This window comes from Chenopodium album, chromosome 10 (genome assembly GCF_948465745.1).
Source record: "Chenopodium album chromosome 10, dcCheAlbu1.1, whole genome shotgun sequence".
NCBI classification, from domain to species: Eukaryota; Viridiplantae; Streptophyta; class Magnoliopsida; order Caryophyllales; family Amaranthaceae; genus Chenopodium; species Chenopodium album.
The window spans coordinates 31,858,501-31,863,748 of NC_137843.1; the positions used below are offsets into that span (position 1 = coordinate 31,858,501).

The following is a 5,248-nucleotide window of genomic DNA, read 5'->3' on the forward strand; positions in this document are numbered from 1 at the left end:
GCTCAGCATTCAAACACCGATCAAAAGTCAAAATGATTGTTTTTTTTAGTCCTCGTATCACGAATTCTTTTTAAGCAAGTTTATTGATGAAAATGTCAATAAATTCACAAACAATCATTAATGGAATGTCATGATTTGTGTTGAATTCAACAAGGTAATCATCTACGGATTTTAATTTAAATGAATTGTTTTTGAAAAAAAAGGTAGAAGAGAAGGAAAAAAAAGTTGGATTGAAAATGCTCATCAAATTTTTAAAAATATTAATCAACCCGAACATACTCCTTAAAATGATCAATATACCATGGTATTTGTTGATCATTTAGATTACAATAGAGATTTTTATCGTTTTTTTAATTTTTTATTTTTTTTTTAATTATGATTCTTATATTGCTCATCTTTAAAGGATAATATATTACTATTTGCTTAAAACGAAGGATAGCCTCCGAATGTAAGATCCAAGAAATAATTAAATCATTTTCTCGGTTTTATCATTCATAATTTTCTCTCTTTTATTTATTTTATTTATTTTTTATTTATTTATTTTTAAAACGATTTCTTGTTTTTTTTCGTTCTATTTCTCTTTATTTTTGTGTGTGAGGCAATCATCCCAAGTAAGGTTCTCGAGATTCTCTTTTTAAACCATAGAAGAGGTAAATTATGATCTTAAGTCAAGGTAAACTAATTACAACTAAAAGATGATGACCATGAAAATAGGCACGTTTAAGAATGAGAATATTGATGACGTCCTATCAATAGATGCGAACTTCTAATGAAAATAGGCCACGAGCACCAAGCAGGGGTGCGTGCGCAGAGCATAGGTGGTGCGTGCGCGCAGACCCACCCGTGTGCGCGCGGCCTGGTGGTGCGCGCGCATCTGGCGCCCCGTTCCTCCTTCGTTTGATTTTCTATTTATACCCTTAGACTTTTCCTTTTTGGGGGGACGACTTATTTTGTACTTGACACTATTTTCCAGAAATAGTAGAGAGAGAAAGTAGAGAGAGAAGCTTAAGATTACTTGATTGTACTTAAATTTGATCTTTGTTTTCAACTTGATCTTGGATTTCTTCTTCACATCAATGAAAGTTTGTGAGATTTCTTTCCTTTGAATTTACTTTTATTGCAATTTCCTTTAAATTCTTGAATGTTTGATTTGAACTCCAATCTTTGCTTTAGAATTTGTTGAGTGATTGAATTTCTTCTTGATTAAACTTGAAATGAATATGATTGTGATTGAATTTGTTTTTTTTTTTCAAATTCACCATGATTAGTGAGTAGATTAGTTTCTAGGTAGAAGGGGAAGCATGCTTGATTGATGATTTTTGCTAGTTGATGATCCGTGATTGATTGAATTGTTGCAATTAAATTGGTTGACATAGTTGTGTATGTGATTAATTAGACTAGGAGTGATCAACCTATAAGATTAATCTAGATTGCATTGCAAATTTCAATGACATGAACCCTTGATTTGAGAATTGCTTTAATTTATTGAATTTGATTGTGATTTTCCTAGTTAGCCATTCATAGTGAACCCTAGTTTGGTTTATAGGAGATAGCTTTTGGATTCCTTTGGTTGCAACTATTGTTTGTCCTTTGTAATGTTTGAATTGATTGAGTGACCCATCAATAGCATAATTATTGAGCTTGCATGTGGAACCTATTTCCCTAGTGTTTAGTATATTGAATTTCTCGATTTATTTAGCTTTCTCGATACCTTAGTTACCAACCATATCTTTTTACAATCTTCGAAGTAGCTTGACCTAGGCTATAGCTTGCACCTACTCATATTAGGTTGGTCGAGTGCTTATAAATTTTGTTTGACTCTAAGAAAGGTTAGAAAACGACCTACATTTTCCCTAAGTCAAAAAATGGCGCTGTTGCCGGGGAGTGATATTGGTGCTTTGTTATATTTGTTGAGTCAATTTCATCTTTAATTGAAAATACAAAAAATTTTCTTTTAGGCTACACTTGTAGCCGCGCTACTAATCATTTCTTTTGAGATTGTATGCATAGAGCACGTGGTCGTTCACTAGTGCCATTTGATCCGGAAATTGAGAGAACTATTGCAAGGTTAAGGGTTGCTAGATGATCTTTGAGCCCTAGAACTTCAAGTGAAGAAGAACCACAATAAGAGGAACAAGCAAGAATGGAAGAAAATCCAAGGGTGGCGTTGAAAGAATTGGGGATTCCCGGTGCATATAGATTTGAGAGTGGGAGCTCCACCTACAACACCGGCAAATGAATTTGAAATAAGGCCGACAATGATCACTTTGATAGAGAGGCGACAATTTAGTGGGGCCAAGCATGAACACCCGCTAAATCATCTCAAGGAGTTTGAAAAATATTACAATACTATCAAGGTGAATGGAATTTCCCAAGAATTCATGCGCCTCAAGCTTTTCCCCTTTTCCCTTATAGGGCATGCCTTGGAATGGCTAGACAAGGAGGTTAAGCCGAATTCTCTAAGGACATGGGACGAAGTGACCAAGGAGTTTCTATCCCGTTTCTATCCACCAAAGAAAACGACGGAGGCTAGAGCTTTGATTCAAGGTTTCAAGCAAAAGCCTAGTGAGAGTCTCTATGAAGCATGGGAGAGATACAAAGAATATCAAAGAGAATGTCCTCACCACGGAATTCCTACTTACCAAATTATTCGAATTTTCTATGGAGGCCTTAGTCCTCAAGGAAAATCATGTTTAGATGGAGGAGCCGGAGGTCCTATCATGAACAAAATGGAAGAGGAAGTGGTAGACATAATTGAAGACGTAGTGAGGTACTATAAAGATTGGCAAGATGGAGAAAGTGAGTCAACTAGCAAGAGTAGCTCTTCAGTGTACTCAGTTGATCATCTAAATGCAATCAACAATCTATCCTCACAAATGACAAACTTAGGGAAGGAGATGTCTGCTATCAAGGCGAAGTTGGAAAACGCTACCTACCAAGTTTCAAGTCTTCCCTCCCAATCTAAGGGGAGAGGTATTTCTTCTAATTCTCAACCCCCTCCCTCTTCTAATAACATGCCTAGTGGATGCTCGTTTTGTGATGATTGTGGATTGTATGATCATGATGTTTCTAATTGCCCTCATGCATGTATAGATGTTTGTGATGATCAAGATGGAAATGTGAATGAGCATGTGGACTATGTGTCAAACAATAATGATTCTAGGTTTGAGAATCAAAGAGGTCAATGGAGTAGGAATTACAACAACCATGACAATTTTGACAACTACAACCAAGGTGGTGGTAATAGGAACCATGGGAACCAAAATTCCCAAAGTAACTATAACGACCAAGGTTATAGTAGCCAAAATCATAACCAAAATTATGGTCATCATAACCAAGGTTATGGAAACCATAATCAAGGTAGAGGTAATTGGAACAATCAAAATAACTCTCAAAGGGGTCCCTCCCCCGGTTTTGCTCCAAAGACCCAAAATGATAATTCCTATGTTCAATCCTCTTCTTCTTCTCATAGAACCAATTTGGAAGAAATCATTTAAAATCAAACAAAGTTGTTGAGCACTTACATGGCCGTAAGTGACAAGAAATTATCATGGCCGTAAGTGACAAAGTTGTATACCAAAGACTTGAGGTAGGGGAACTCTTACCTACTAACATCACTTTGCAATTGGCCGATAGGTCAATTAAGTTTCCTAAGGGTAAGGTAGAGGATTTCTCTTTGAGGGTTGGGAAATTTGTTATTCCGGTGGATTTGTGGTTCTTGAGATGGACGAAGATGCTAATATTCCTATCATTCTAGGGAGACCATTCCTTGCTACTTCGGGTGCTATGATAGATGTGAAAAGTGCTAAAATTTCACTAAAAGCAGGGGAGGAGGTGATAGAATTTGACTTGGATGATAGTATGAAGTATCCAAGTTCTTCTTTAGAAAATTGCATGTTGATTGATTCTCTTTATCATGTTGTGTCTTCCATGCATGTGCAATTTCTCACTTCTAATGATGCTCTTGAGAATGTTTTCTTGAATAAGGAAAAGATAGGTACTCCTAGCAAGGAGATGGCTTTGTATGAAGATGTTCTTAATGGAAGCCTTGAGAATGTTGAAGAGCAAATGTGTATGAGCATTTCTAGCCAAGAAGCATTGCAAGTGGCTACATCAAAGGAAGGTAAAGGTGTGCCAATGGTTGAGCTCAAACCTCTTTCATCACACCTTGGTATGAATTCTTGGGACCCAACTCCACCTACACCGTGATTGTTAGCTCTTCTTTGAGTGAGCGCCAAGCTCAAGAGTTGTGTGATGTTTTTGAGAAAGCACCAAGGTGCTTTGGGTTATACCATTGATGACCTCAAAGGTATAAGCCCCGCTTTATGTACACATCACATAACCCTTGAGGAGGGGGCTCTACATTCTATTGAGAGACAACAAAAGCTACATCCCCAAATTGGAGAGGAAGTGAAGAAGGAGATCACCAAACTTTTGGATGCGGGGATTATATTCCCCATCTCGAGTTCTAAGTGGGTCTCCCCCGTTCATGTTGTCCCAAAGAAGGGAGGCATGACCGTCATCGAGAATGAGAGAGGTGAGCTCATTCCGACGAGGACGGTCATGGGATGGAGGATGTGTATAGACTATAGACGTCTAAACACATCCACCAAGAAAGATCAATTCCCCCTTCCTTTCATTGATCAAATGCTTGAGAGACTAACGAGGCACAAGTTCTATTGTTTTCTTGATGGTTATTCGGGATTTTTCCAAATCCCTATCTACCCGGATGACCAAGAGAAAACGACCTTCACTTGTCCCTATGGAACATTTGCTTATAGGAGAATGTCGTTTGGCCTTTGTAATGCTCTCGCAACATTTCAAAGATGCATGATGAGTATATTTGGAGAGGATGGAAGTGTTTATGGATGATTTCTCCGTAGGAGGTGTTTCATTTGAGGCATGCCTTGAAAACCTTGAGAAATGTTTAGCAAGGTATGAGAAGGTTAACTTGGTTTTGAATTGGGAGAAGTGTCATTTCATGGTGGAGGAAGGCATAGTCCTTGGCCACAAGATTTCTCACAAGGGAATAGAGGTGGACAAAGCAAAACTTGAGGTTATTGAAAAGCTTCCACCTCCGATCAATGTGAAAGGAGTGAGATCTTTCTTAGGACATGCCGGGTTTATATAAGGTTCATCAAGGATTTCTTGCTCATTGCAAAGCCCCTCAATGTTCTTCTTCAAAAGGATGCCGAGTTTGTATTTGATGATAAGTGTTTGGAGGCATTCAATAAGTTGAAGAAGGCTC

At 37.8% G+C, this 5,248-nt stretch overlaps 1 non-coding gene across 1 annotated transcript; it reads right to left on the reverse strand.

The window, feature by feature from the left end:
- Positions 1-2,526: 2,526 nt before the first annotated feature.
- LOC145565717 (small nucleolar RNA R71) lies at positions 2,527-2,632 on the reverse strand. The gene has a single exon (XR_014095097.1). It is a non-coding gene; the product is annotated as a small nucleolar RNA R71 (small nucleolar RNA).
- Between the last annotated feature and the right edge of the window lie 2,616 nt (positions 2,633-5,248).